This window comes from Oratosquilla oratoria, chromosome 8 (genome assembly GCF_046742065.1).
Source record: "Oratosquilla oratoria isolate Oo_2021 chromosome 8, ASM4674206v1, whole genome shotgun sequence".
Lineage (NCBI taxonomy): Eukaryota > Metazoa > Arthropoda > Malacostraca > Stomatopoda > Squillidae > Oratosquilla > Oratosquilla oratoria.
In genome coordinates this window covers 19,734,397-19,749,396 of record NC_134784.1, presented here as the reverse complement: position 1 = coordinate 19,749,396, position 15,000 = coordinate 19,734,397, and the positions used below count along the sequence as shown (strand labels likewise).

General features: G+C 39.7%; 1 protein-coding gene across 2 annotated transcripts in view; it reads left to right on the top strand.

Annotated features, from left to right (window-relative positions):
• Positions 1 to 15,000, top strand: part of LOC143027617 (transmembrane protein 151B-like) — a 457,079-nt gene that overhangs the window by 130,856 nt on the left and 311,223 nt on the right. The window lies entirely within an intron of this gene.

The window sequence follows — 15,000 nt, the reverse complement described above, 5'->3', positions numbered from 1 at the left end:
CAGAAGGGTGGATATCAGGGGGTCTGGCATGCAGCAGTGTGTTGTCTTTCAGTGTGTTAATGGAGCGGTGAGTGAAATGATTATGAATATGTTTCCGGAGGCTGGTATTTGGTGGTTGTGGAGGAAGAGAAGAGAGTATCTGTGCGTAATAAAGGTCTTTGGGTGTAGTTTTAATGTTTCTTGGTGTGTGTGGGTGTTCTGCTATGTAGTGTAGCGGGTGTGATGTGTTTGTGGTGGCTGCAGCAAGTGTTTGTGTGCCTCTCATGTCGAGGTGGTCCTTGACTTTGAGGACTTTTGTTTCATGGTGTAAATGGTCTGTAGGTGATGTATTTGTGCAGCCTGTAATTGTTTTTAGGGCTTTGTTTTGTATGATTTGAAGGGTGTTGTGGTGTGTCTCACTGAGATTAGGAGCCCATGCAGGACTCGCATAATTCATCACTGAGCGTATGCATTGTTTGTATATTGTTATATTGGTTTCTTTGTTTTGTCCAAATGTTGTTCCAGTGATTGACTTAAGTGCGTTAAGTCTAGGTGTACATTTGTTTTTTTATGTTTGTGAGGTGTTGTTTGAAAGACATGGATGTATCGTATGTTACACCAAGAATTTTCGGTGTGTTTGTGTGTGGTATTAGAGTGTTGTTGATGTAGAGATGAGGTATGTATTTGTGTTCTTTTGTCCACAATATGTGCAGGAAGTTTATTCCATTCATTAACTACACGGTTGGCAAAGTTGTTTCTATCTACTTCCAAATTGAATCTATTTCCGGACAGTTTGAGACCATTGTTTCTTGTCTGATTCTCATTCAATGTGAAAATTTTGTCACTTTTGATGTTGTCAATTCCTTTTAAAATCTTAAAGACCTGTATCAAGTCACCTCTGAGTCTACGCTTTTTTAGGGAAAACAGATTCATGTGTTTTAGTCGATTTTCGTATGATTTATTTTTGATATTTGGAATCAGTTTTGTGGCTCGCCGTTGTACTTTTTCTAGTTTGTCAATGTCTTTAATGAGATTCGGTGACCATACGGAAACAGCATATTCCAAATGTGGACGAACTAACGATTTATATAGCTTGTTAATGAGTGATGGACTTTTGAAATCAAAAGATCGCGCAATCAGTCCCAGAATCTTATTTGCTTTCTCAGAGGCTGAAATACACTGCTTGGATGATTTGAGGTCGTTACTTATAATTACGCAGAGATCTTTTTCATCATCCACTTTTGTTAACGAATTTCCAAATAACTTGTAATCGTACTTACTGTTATTTTTACCTATGTGCATTACCTTGCATTTACTTGTGTTAAATTTCATTAGCCACTTTTCAGACCATTGCTGTAATTTATCTAAATCTTTTTGAATATCTAATTGGTTTGAGTGATCATTTGCCACTCCGCACAGTTTTGTATCATCAGCAAATTTGGAAACAGTAGATTTTAGTCCATGGTCTATATCATTTCTATATACTATGAATAGAAGTGGCCCAAGAACGGAACCCTGAGGAACTCCACTTGTAACACTTTTCCATCCAGAAGTTTTTCCATTTAAAACAACTCTCTGTTTTCGACCATTCAACCAATTACTAGTCCAACCTAATAGTCTACCACTTATACCATGCAAAGCTAATTTAGTAAGTAGTCTTTCGTGTGGGACGGTATCAAAAGCTTTTGCAAAGTCTAGATATATTAAATCTATATAGTTTCTTTTGTCGTAATTCGCGATAACTGTGTTGTAGAATTCGAGTAAGTTAGTCACGCAAGAACGTTTCCGTCTGAAACCATGCTGGCTATCATTTATCAAATGGTTACTTTCTAAATGATGTTCGATAGCATCTCTGATGATAGTTTCCATTATTTTTCCTACGATTGAAGTCAAACTTATAGGCCTATAGTTATTTGGTTTCTTTTTGTCACACACACACACGCACACACGCACACACACACACACACACACACACACACACACACACACACACACACACACACACACACACACACACACACACACACACACACACACACACACACACACACACACACACACACACATAAACAAACAAAGAGACATAATAATAGGAGAACAAAGTAGAAGAAAGTTAGTATAGGTTAGATGCAGTAAATGAATAAAATTTGAAGAAAATATAAAAAGAAAAAAAGAAGAAGAAGAAAAGGGGTTAGGGAAAGGCACGTGAGAGTGACACGTTAAAACTGAGATTATGGAACAACAAAGGTAATTAAGGTAATGAAGAGAAAAACACGCTAGTAAAAGAGGTTGTAGATAAAAAAAAAATCTCATGATTTAAGATGGAAAGAACATAATCCAACTAGACCAGAAACAGAAGACAGGGAACTACCAATCGACAAGAAAACTGTACTAGTAGTCATGGACAATGCGTGAAAAGTAATGTAAAATATAAAGTAGTAGAAAAAAGTGGGCATTGAACAACTGGCGATGGGTGATATAATCTGTTACCCGTTAAACATTGTAGTAATTATAGTAGCCATTGACGAATATGTGAATGGGATTTCATAAAAAGTAGCGACGATATATGTTTTCAGCTAATATAGGTTGTAAGTGTATAGTGCAGGACTGGAAGAAATGAACAGTGAAATGGTAGAAGATGAAAATGAATAATGAAGGGTTGGAAAATGAAGATGATTAATGAAATACTGGAAGAAGGGAATGAATGGCAAAGATCTAGAAGAAGGAAATGAATAGTTAAGTACTGGAAGAAATGAATAGTGAAGTGGTAGAAGATGAAGATGAATAATAAAGGGCTGGAAAATGAAGATGACTGATGAAATACTGGAAGAAGGGAATGAATGGCAAAGATCTAGAAGAAGGAAATGAATAGTTAAGTACTGGAAGAAATGAATAGTGAAGTGGTAGAAGATGAAGATGAATAATAAAGGGCTGGAAAATGAAGATGATCAATGAAAGACTGGAAGAAGGAAATGAATGTTGAAGATCTAGAAGAAGAAAATGAATAGTTAAGGACTGAAAGAAATGAATAGTGAAGTGGTTGAAGATGAAAATGAATAATGAAGAGCTGGAAAATGAAGATGATTAATGAAATACTGGAAGATTGGAATGAATGTTGAAGATCTAGAAGAAGGAAATGAATAATGAAGGACTAGAAGTTGAAAATGAAATGAATAAGGAGGAACTAATTCATGGAAATGAATGACGAGGGTTTTGAAGCAGGATCGAGGAGTAAAGAGGGGATCAATGAAAAGGATTATTGGTACATACATACATACATACATACATACATACATACATACATACATACATACATACATACATACATACATACATACATACATACATACATACATACATACATACATACATACATACATATATACATATATACATACTTACATACATACATACATACATACATACATACATACATACATACATACATACATACATACATACATACATACATACATACATATACCAAAGGCTTTTTCCCTCTTACACGGGGGGTAGCCTATTGGTGTGTATGCGTTAAGGTAGGCGGTAAGCGGGCGGAAAGGCTGAGGAGTTTTTTGAGATAAGAAAATGACGAGATTGAGGGGATTTGAGGAAGAAAGGGAAGGAACAAGGAGGACAAATTGGAAGTGTGGATTGGGAATGTATTGAAAGAAAAAAAAAACTTTTTCGAATCTCAAACTCGAGGAAAGGCGGTGATGGAGGAATAGAACGATGCAAGGTAACTTCTTCTTCTTCTTCTTCTTTTTTTTTCTTCTTCTTCTTCTTCTTCTTCTTCTTCTTCTTTTTCTTCTTCTTCTTCTTCTTCTTCTTCTTCTTCTTCTTCTTCTTCTTCTTCTTCTTCTTCTTCTTCTTCCTCTTCTTCTTCTTCTTCTTCTTCTTCTACTTCTAGTTCTTGTTCTTCATTTTCTTTTTCTTCTTCATCTTCTTCTTCTTCTTCTTCTTCTTTTTCTTTTTCTTCTTTTTATTTTTCTTCTTTTTTCTTCTTACTTTTCTCCTTCCTTTTTTTCTTCTTTTTCTTCTTCCTTTTCTTCTTCTTTTTCCTCCTTTTCTTCTTTTTCTTCTTCTCTTTCTTCTTCTCTTTCTTCTTCTCTTTCTTCTTCCTTTTCTTCTTCTTCTTCTTCTTCTTCTTCTTATTCTTCTCCATGCTCCTGCATCCTTCTTTCATACTCCCGCTCCTGTTCGTCAAACCTCCTCCTCCTTCTCCTCCTCCTCCTCCTCCTCCTTCTCCCCCATCCTCTTCCACCTCCTGCCGATCCTCCCTTTGTGTCTTCTCCTTTAAATTCTACTCCTCCTTAGCTTCCATTTTCTCCTCCATTTTTCCACCTTCCTCCTATTCCTTCTTCCCTTTCGCCTCCTCCTCCTCTTCCTTCTTCTCCTCCGCTTCCGTCTCCTCCTTCTTCTTCTTCTCCTTTTATTATTGACCGTTCTCGTCTTCTACTTCCATTCCTGTTCCTGTTCCTGTTCCTCTTCCTTGTCCACTTCTTTCTCTTCCTCTTCCTCTTTTCTTACCTCTTCCTTCTCTTCCTCTTCGATTTTTTCTCTTTTGTCTGTTTCTTCTCTTCCTGTATCTCCTCCTCAACCTCTTCCTCAGACTTCTCTTCCTCAACATCTCCTCCTCGTCTACTTCCTGTTCCTCTTTTCTTACCTCTTCCTTCTCTCTCTTCGATTTTTTCTCTTTTGTCTGTTTCTTCTCTTCCTGTATCTCCTCCTCAACCTCTTCCTCAGACTTCTCTTCCTCAACATCTCCTCCTCGTCTACTTCCTGTTCCTCTTTTCTTACCTCTTCCTTCTCTTCCTCTTCCATTTTTTCTCTTTTGTCTGTTTCTTCTCCTCCCGTATCTCCTCCTTTAACCTCTTCCTCATCCTTCTCTTCCTCCATCTCTCCTCCTCGTCTACTTCCTCTTCCTCTTTTCTTACCTCTTCCTTCTCTTACCTCAACTTCTACTCGTCTTGTTCTTCCACCACCTCTTCCTTTTTATTTTTATTTTTCTTTCTCTTATGACTTTTACATTCACATCTCCTCTCCTCTTCTTCAAGTCTTCGGTTTCTCACCTAAGCTTGATTAGATTTGCTGTTCATTCTCCCTCGCCTGCACTGTCGTCCCTCTCTTTTCTCCGTGAACTGATTTTCTTCTCCTTTTTGTCTTCTGGTCCAGCTGTCATCCCCTTCTCTTTCATCTTCCTCCTCCTCTTCGTTCCTTTCCTCTTCCTTAACGTCCCCCGAACTCGTTATTCTCTTCACGTGGTACGAGTCGGCAGCCACAGACGTGTTGACCCTCGCAACCAAGGAACTTGCCTTCCTCCTGAAGACCTCTTTGTTATCGGCTCCCGAGGCGCAAGACTTCCACACGGACCCTTTCGCTCACGAGGGTTCTGCCACGGCGATGTAGATGAGGATATTCACATGATAATCATATTAAGTCGCACACAACCTGGATTTCATTCCGAGTATTCGACCTTATTATCAGTCAGTAAGAGAACCTCAGTTTATACAGAAACAATTTGTACGCGTGTAGATGAGGATATTCGCAAACTCGGGGACCATTAGAATAGCATGATCATCATTTGAGAGCAAAACCTCTTGTCATACTCTTAAAAACGAATAAATTAGAAATAAAAAAGAAACAAGGGAATTTACCCGGAGATCAAACCTCTGAACTAACTTATATGGGAAGGAACACAGAAGGTAATTTCCCCCCCTAATAGGTCGTGAACCCTTTGGGAACTCTGAGCTCACAGACCTTGTTTGCATTTGTTCCAGCTATGAGTCACTCCTGTTTGTAATCCATCCATCAATCGATTAATTCTCGATTGCATTTAGCCCCTTTTAAGGATATTACTCTCCTCAATGCCAGGTTATCTCACGAAGTTGAGAGAACCTTCTTTGTAATTTTTGTAAATTCAGATGTCTGAAGAGTATTACAGTCAGCCTTCAACCACGCTATATATATATTTTTTTTCAATCCGGTTAGCGCAAGGCGATTTCTATTAGCTTAAAGAATCTCCTCTTTGAGTTACTAGGGTTAAGTGGCTTAACGAAAGTAAGAAGAAAACGAAAAGATGTTATCCAGTAAGAAAGGGTTTAATCCAAGTATGTTCGAGCACATTGGGGTGGTTAGAAAACCACGAGAATACTTTATCGTTGCCATATATCACATTAGGATGACAGAAATCCATAAAGTCTGCCGTAACGAAAGTCTTAACCCTAATGAACTCACAGAGAAGATTCTTTAAGATGAGAGAAATCGCCTTGCGCTAACCAGATTAAAAAAAAAAAAAAAAAAAAAAAAAAAAAAAAATATATATATATATATATATATATATATACATACACACACACACACACACACACACACACACACACACACACACACACACACACACACACATATATATATATATATATATATGTATATATATATATATATATAATGTGGTTGAAGGCTGACTGAAATACTCTTCAGACTTCTGAACCTACAAAAACTACAAAGAAGGTTCTTTCACCTTTGTGAGATGACCTGGCATTGAAGGGAGCAAAAACATTAAAAGGGGCTAAATGCAATCGAGAGTTAATCGATTGATTGATGGTTTACAAACAGGAGTGGCTTATAGCTGGAACAAATGCAAACCAAGTCTGTGAGCTCAGAGTTCCCAAAGGGTTCACGACCTATTAAGCGGGAACTTACCTTCTTCGTTCCCTCCCATACAAGTTAGGTCAAAGGTTTGATCTCTGGGTAAATTCCCTTGTTTCTTTTTTGTTTGCTAATTTGTTCGTTTTTAAGAGTAAGGTAAGATGTTTTGTTCTCAAATGATTATCATACTATTCTAATGGTCCCCGAGTTTATGAATATCCTCATCTACACGCGTACAAATTGTTTCTGTATAAACTGGGGTTCTCTTACTGACTGATAATAAGGTCGAATACTCGAAATGAAATCCAGGTTGTGAGCGACCTAATATGTTTTCTGTCTTTTAGAAGTTCCACAGGGAGCGAAGCCGAAGATAAGAAAGCAGGTGCTTTGGAAAAGTTTGTGTTTCGAAACTTCCAAATGTTCTTGGAGTAATCTTCTCTCTGATACAATTTTTGTTAAATTGGATAGCCGCTGACGTTTTGAAGATCCGTGTAGTTGATCGCTCAAAATTGCGGAAGACCTTTTTTCCTCATCGTTCAATGTCGAACAGAAGTTTCCGATATTCATTTGATAACCAGTATCTGCAGATTTCGAAGTCTCTTACCTCTTCTTCAGCTTGGTGGTAACTTTGAGCGATCAGCTACACAGATCGTCAGAACGTCAGCGGCTATCCAATTTAACAAAAATTCCCAAATGTTTCAAATTATCTCTGATTTTTTTTTTCCGGATTCTACGTTCCTTTCATACATGTTTTCTTTAGCACTCCTAATCCCTAATAGATCATTATACAAAAGTTTAACTCAGTGTAACCTATATTACCGTGGCTAATAATGCTTTGCTCTGGATGTGCTGTGCCTTGCGACACTGCCTCTGACCCAGGGCAGTGGACAGGGTGCAGGGATGACCCGTCATCCAGGAGGTGCTAAGATAAGAGGGAGGGTGGAGGGGAGTGGAGTGTATTTAGGGATGGAATGGGTGGGAATGATTTTATGCTTTTTCCTTTTTGGCTACCTCCCTTGTAAGTGGGAAAAACCTTGGTATATATATATATGTATGTATGTAATAATGATTTTGACGTTGGGGATGAATCCTTATGTTGGCTTTCTTTTTCTTTAGCACTGCTAATCCCTAACATATCATTATATAAAATTTTAACCCAATGTAACCTATATTACCGTGGTTAATAACGATTTTGAAATTGGGAATGAGACCTTATGTTTGGCTTTCTTCCGATGTGGAGAATAACCGGCAAAACGTTTGGATTTTCTGGTCTGTAGTCTGGCGAGTGAAGATAGTCTTGTAATCGGATTTACAGGAATTATTGAAATTAATTCCTTACGCTACCCAATGACGCTTACTCTTTCATTTTGGGCTATCGTCAGGCTATTTCATTTAGCCCTGTGGGGCTTCCGGGCAGGGCATGAGAAGAATACGGACTCCCTTGTTTGCGCCCCGGTCCGTCGTAATTATTAACATTTATGGCTCATAACATTAGCTTAACTTCCTCGGCTGTTACCACCACCCCGACTCTTTCGCCGCCTCATTAAGCTTACGGTCGCAACATACGTAGACTTGTATTACCATTAACAGCCAACCCCTACCAGCAACCACTACCGTCACCACTACCACTAAAGCAACTACCAACAACAACTACCAACTCCAACAATAACGTCACCACTACCATCTGGAAGGGTGAGAGCTGTTGATCACAAACACAACCCGTGATCCAAGACCGTGGTAAATCGTGCGCACCAAAACAAACACACGACTCGGTGGCGCGGTTGGTAGAGCCCCAGACTGTCAGTACGACGGTGCCGGCGGTACCTGGTTCGAATCCTGCCTTGGGCTGAAATTATTTAGTATCACTGCGCTTCGAGTCGTTACTCCAACTCTCGTGGGCGGGGAATTGGGTGTGTGTGTGCGTGTAAGGTCATAGCATTACCCATAGATCGGTCATACGAGCTCTGAGCTCTCTTCCGGGAGGGAAATAGCTGTTGATCACGAGTCCAACACGTGATCCAAGACCAAGGTGAATCTCACACACACACGCACTCAAACACACATACACAAACGCGCGTGCGGCGCACACACACTCACACACACCCTCTCTCTCTCTCTGTCTCTCTCTCACACACACACACACACACACACACACACACACACACACACACACACACACACACACACACACACACACACACACACACACACACACACACACACACACACAAAACAAACAATACACACAGAGACACACACACACGGGATCATGCCACGGACAGTACAAACAACACACACTTGTCTAAGTGCAGACCTGCAATCAAAGAACTACAATCCCGCAAGAAAATAACTGTAATCACAATCGACTTCGTCAGTTGATCGATGGACCACTTGGCCGTCCGGTTCATGGCGACTCCTTTCTCTCTATGTCTGATAATTGACCCCACAACATCACCTTGTTCATCAAGAGATCTTTACACGATATTGCGGGATAATTCGTATTACACAGTGTCATTAATAGTGTGGGGATAGTACTGATGGAGTTATGTAAAGGAGGCAGTAGTATGGAGTCAGTTTATTGTGTCTTCAACACTAATTTTGAAGAGAACCTTCTCAGTCCTCTAGGTTCCAGTGAAATGTCTTGCAAAGAATTCTCCTAACTACAAGAAGTAACTAAACAAGATTCCATATTCCACCAATGGATTGACAAAGCTTTCAGCTGCTCAACCGCCCTGGTGGAGCGGCGTTCATTATACTCGTACATCATATCTTTTGTGACGGTCCTCTAGATTCAAGTGAAATGTCTTGCCAAGAATTATCCAAACTACAAGAAGTAACTAAACAAGATTCCATATTCCACCAGTGGATTGACAAAGCTTTCAGCTGCTCAACCGTCCTGGTGGAGCGGCGTTCATTATACATCATATCTTTTGTGACGGTCGATATGTGCAAGGACGAGAGCGGCGCTTCGGCCTGTGTGAATATAGACGAAGATAATGTTGGATAACCCAATCATGTCCCTCCACTCATCTTTGAATAGGCTTGTCCGGTGTTAGCCAAAAGAAGTGACTTAAAAATTCATCGGATTAATAGGTATGGATGAGGCATTGGCATGCTGGATAACCCAATCATGTCCCACCGCTCTTCTTTGAATAGGCTTGTCCGGTGTTAGCCAAAAGAAGTGACTTAAGAAATTCATCGGATTAATAGGTATGGATGAGGCATTGGCATTCATAAGGTATGAAATGCGTAAGACAGAATGAGTGGAAGGGTGGTGAGGTAAACACCAGGAACCGTTGGAATTCTATTCCTAACGTTTCGTCCTGAAAGGACTTCCTCAGAGTGTGAGGAACTCCTTTCAGGACGAAACGTTAGCAATAAAACTCCAACTGTTCCTGGTGGTTACCTCATCACCCTTCCACTCATTCTTAAGGTATATAAGAAAACAAGAAAATATAGTTGATACAATAGTTACAGGTACACTGTCATTTGTCCGTCAGCAAAATACTTATAAGTTCGTATTTCAATTAAATCATAGAGCTTTTATTCTGCCTTATTTGATGTGTTTGGTTACACTAATTACACCTAAAGTTTGACAAATACACACGTCAAAACCTTCATGAAAAAATTTAGCACAAGAGTTTGAAGTACGAAACCAACAAACCATCAACCATGATGACTTAGAGTGCATTTTGTTCACCCGAAACTTTTGGAGCATTTCATTAAGGAGTGCGCACACGCGCGTGCGCGCGAGCCTTTGCGTGTGTATGTCTATTTGCGTGGACGTGTACATGTATGAATATGTGTATGTGTAATGGCGTATATGTTTTGATATACATTTAGTGATTTTTAATTTGGAAAGTAATACACTTCTACTGTATTTCCCCTTTATTAATAATGGTGCAACTCAATATGCAATATATATGAAATCTTACTCACTTGTATTCATCCTATCTAAATGAAAGAAAAATAGGAAGAGTATATGAACTCCCTATAAGTCAGTGACCATCCATTCCTAATTCTAGGTCACTAATTCACGTGTTTTCTGTGAGTGACGTCTCTGCAAGGCTAGCAAACGGGAGTCCTGAAGGCTCCTCGGTGCCCAGGTGTTTTGGTTCTGTTGAGGCATTCACTGGTGCTAGCAGAACACCTCTTTGGTCCCTGATTTAGGCCAGGACGGGTAGGCCCGTTTGGTTTTGATATGAGCATTCGAATCAGACACTCTCTAGGCCAGCGATTCCCAAACTATGGGTCGCGAAGTGTTCAAGAATGGGTCGCGAGACCTTGTTAGGAAAAAAAAAATTGTACCATTGTATTTTAATTTCATTGTATTTTCAATAAGAGAAGACTTTCGAAATTGCTTTTTGATGCTTCTTGGGTCACCACATCTTCACCAGATCTGGATTTGGGTCGCGGCCAAAAAATTTTTTGGGAACCACTGCTCTAGGCTAAGCAGCTACTGCCTAGGCCAGCGTTTCTCAACCAGTGTTTCCCGGAACCCTAAGATTCCGCAAAAGGTCCCTAAGGGTTCCGGGAGAACAAGTGAGATAAGCTAATGCACTTTTGGTTTTTCAATATAATTTCATATACGTAATATAATTAAACACGCACGACATATTCTTGGTTATTGTAATAATGTAATATAGACATCATCCTATCTAACCTATCGTTACGATGAAAATAAAATGAGAAAGATATAGTATATGTGTTTTTTATTTTGCGCAGGGGTTCCTTGAGACATGCAATTTATTTTAAAGGTTACGCAAGGGTAAAAAAAATTGAGAAACGCTGGCCTAGGCCAACACTGCATTATCCGCGGCTGTCTCCTCTCAGTGCAAAGGTGGTACGTACCTATATTCTTCCACGACTCCTGAGATGTTTTTACTCCCATTTGCTAACATTGCAGAGTGTTACAACACATCTATGCGCCAGGCTAGTTGCGAAAAAAAAGGTCGTGCGCAGTTCGAACGAGGGGCAGATGGTTCAGACAGGATAATTAAACTCTTTGTTAAAATTAATTATTTACACGAATAAAAGTAGACACAAACAACATAAATGGAAATAGGATAAGAAAGAGTAACAATATATGTTACAGGAATTATAAATGGAGAATATAAACAATTACCAGGTAGAGTAGATAGGTGTGCGCTTGTATGCAGCATGTAAGAACAGATGGGCGAATAGTCTTGATTATGGGGTAGACGAGTCTTGATTCTGGTTGCTAGAAGTCGCACCAACGGAAAATCATTTGGTCCTCTCTGCAGTCTCGGGAACAAATGAGTTGTTTGAGGAGAGGCTGATGCACGATAACGTCTGGTAGGGTAATCATCTGGTAGTTGGGATCACGTAGGAGATTTGTTGATGTTTCGTGGTCGAGAAGTAACAGATAGTGTCGAGTCGCACTTAGTCTTGAAAAACGAAGGCTTTGCACTTCATCGTCGAGATTGGACAATCGTTGTGGTCCAAAGGACTTGTTTAGTTGTATTAATCGACGAACGTAGAATATTTTAACGTAGATTCAGATGGGCCTTGGGATTCTGCTTCTTTTCTTGCCTTCTCTCTTCTCTTGGTTCTCTTTTGGTAGTCCCTTTCGATAGACTTTCTCTACTGGCTGTCTCTATTGACTCTCTCCAGTCGTTCTCTGTTTCTCCCTTTATAGCCCTGGAATGGGTGCTTACGTTTCTGGGATGTCAAAACATATCCAAAGCAGGTAGTTCAAACACCTCCAACCAATGGGAAAGCGGAACAAGCTTTCGCGCCAAATTATATAACGTTTCCCTGAGCTTGGCGTGATGATAGAACGTATGGAGGCACGTCCCAACAAACAGGTATTGCTCAATGTTTAACATTTTATGGAATACAGTTAGAATATACACTGCACGTCATATTTACGCAAGGGGTGCCTTAGAACAACAAATAGAAGACTTTATTCATACAAGGGCGTGACACAGCACAACCGCAGGATTCTATTCACGCTAAGGACGTAATACAAAGGCTTAACAAGTCTGAGTTTACTCCAGTTAATTGAAAAACCCACTAGATCCAAGCGTTTCGTGTTCTTATGAACCACCGTCTTGAATTTCAACAGGGGCTGCATGCAGTCTATGTTGACCTCAATAAACCTTTTTGATTTAGTGCATCGTGAGTGCTCTGGTGTATTCTAAGACTCCATGGAATTTCTGCGATGATTACTGTCTTCACAGCTGGCCTATACTCTAGGATAGAGAATGTTGTAAAATATGAAGTTGTGCATGGCTTTCCTCTTAATTGAGTAGAGACATAATTTCATATTCGCCCTGACACTTTTCAACACATGCATGGATAGGATATTTTCCTGAGGCACATATATGAGACATGGACATTGAAGACTTGTTCGAAGAGGACCCTCAACGTCTTTGCTAACAAATATATTCAGAGAGTATGGGTTATCTTTTGTGTGACTCTGTATATCAACGATTGCTCGGTGAGACTCAGTTATGGACTGTTGCCAGTACATTGTTCGTAAACATGGACTTCAGTTATATGGCACGTTTACTTAAAGTTGATACCACTCATATTGTTCTACAAGAGACATTCACTGGTACGGGAAACGAAGATGAAACCCACAAAACCTATGACTAAAGCAAATCAACAGATGTTGGCAAGGGATGCAAAAGGGCTTACATGAAGAAACCTTGAGAAATGGGATCAGTTATATGACACGTTTACTTAAAGTTGATACCACTCATATTGTTCTACAAAAGACATTCACTGGTACAGGAAACGAAGATGAAACCCATAAAACCTATGATTAAAGCAAATCAACAGATCTTGGGAAGGGATGCAAAGGGGCTTACATGAAGAAACCTTGAGAAATAGGATCAGCGTGTAACTGAAATGACGCGCCCTCTAACGTATACTCCTCAGTGATAATTATATGTCTTGTAGAGCCAAGACAGTGCTTGAATAATATCCGTACCTTTGTTCGATGTGCTTGCTCAGAAAAAGGTCATACACTTAGCAGAGGGCTCATTTGATACCATCTGCAAACACCTGCGAGCCAATCTAATTAGAATTAACCCTTTTGGTACTAAAATGAATAAGATAACATAGTGACACCCATTGAAATCAAAGTCTATAGCAGCACAGAAGGGATTGAATTAAGTTGACCATTCACACACTCATATAGTAAAAAATAAACCGATTTCAAAAGGTGATGTGAACTGAGTGCTGTACTAAAAACCGTAAACACTTCTTAACCGTCAAGGGTATTATAAACTAATAATTTCACTATTGATAGTTTACAAACCACTTATATTGTTGCAGACTTGCAAGTTTATTTGTTGTCAAGTTTGGTCTTTGACTACTCAAGCATTTGTAAATATAAGATAAACTAGTTTTATGGAGTTCCTCATACAGATCTTCATCTGTATATACTAAAAAATAACAAACATGTGACCAACACTAGGTACCCCCTAAGTGGTATTTTCACCAGATGGACGTCGAAGAGAATCGTCTCCCTGTCGTCTATCTTTAAAAACCATCAACACACTCTGTCTCATCTCAAGAGGAGGAAGAGGAGAAGGAATTGGAGGAAAGAGGAGATAGCACAGGGAGAGATAAATATGAAGGAGAAGTAAGAGAGGAATTTAGGAGGAATAAAAGGAGACGGAGGGAAAAGAAAGAGATGTCAAGGTGTGTCAAGGAGAAGAATGAGAATGACAATGTAGAAGCAGATTGAAAAAGGGGTCTGGAGGTGAAAGACATGACGTATGAAAAGGCTGAGGATAAAAAACAGGATAGGGAGGAAGATAGGGAGTTAAAAGCGAAGAAGGATATGAATTGATAAAGAAAAGAGAAGAAAAAGAAATGGGAACAATAGAAGAAGAGGTAGAAATGTCGGGGTGGGGGGGGTAGGGGGGTGAGAGAGGAAACCATCAGGAAAAGAAAGAGGTTTAGGTTTAGCGTTGGAAAGGAGATGTGAATACTGAAATTGAAAGAGAAATGGCTCAGGAAGAATAGGGAGGCAAAGAGGAAGAGAGGACACATAGAGGAGATGAGGTAAAGAAAGGAATATGCGAGAAAGAAGCTAATTTGTAGAGAGAAGGTCTCCTTGAGAAAAGAGAAGGGAATGTGTCGAGGAAGGCAAAGAGGCAGAGAAGGAAGAGAAAGAGTGAGGTGGATGAAGGAGAGGCCGACGGAAAGAGTTACAAAGAGGTACGGAGAAAATACGAGAAAGAAGATAATTTGTAGAGAGAAGGTCTCCTTGACAAAAGAGAAGGGAATGTGTCGAGGAAGGCAAAGAGGGAGAGAAGGAAGAGAAAGAGTGAGGTGGATGAAGGAGAGGCAGATGGAAAGAGTTACAAAGAGTTACGGAGAAAATACGAGAAA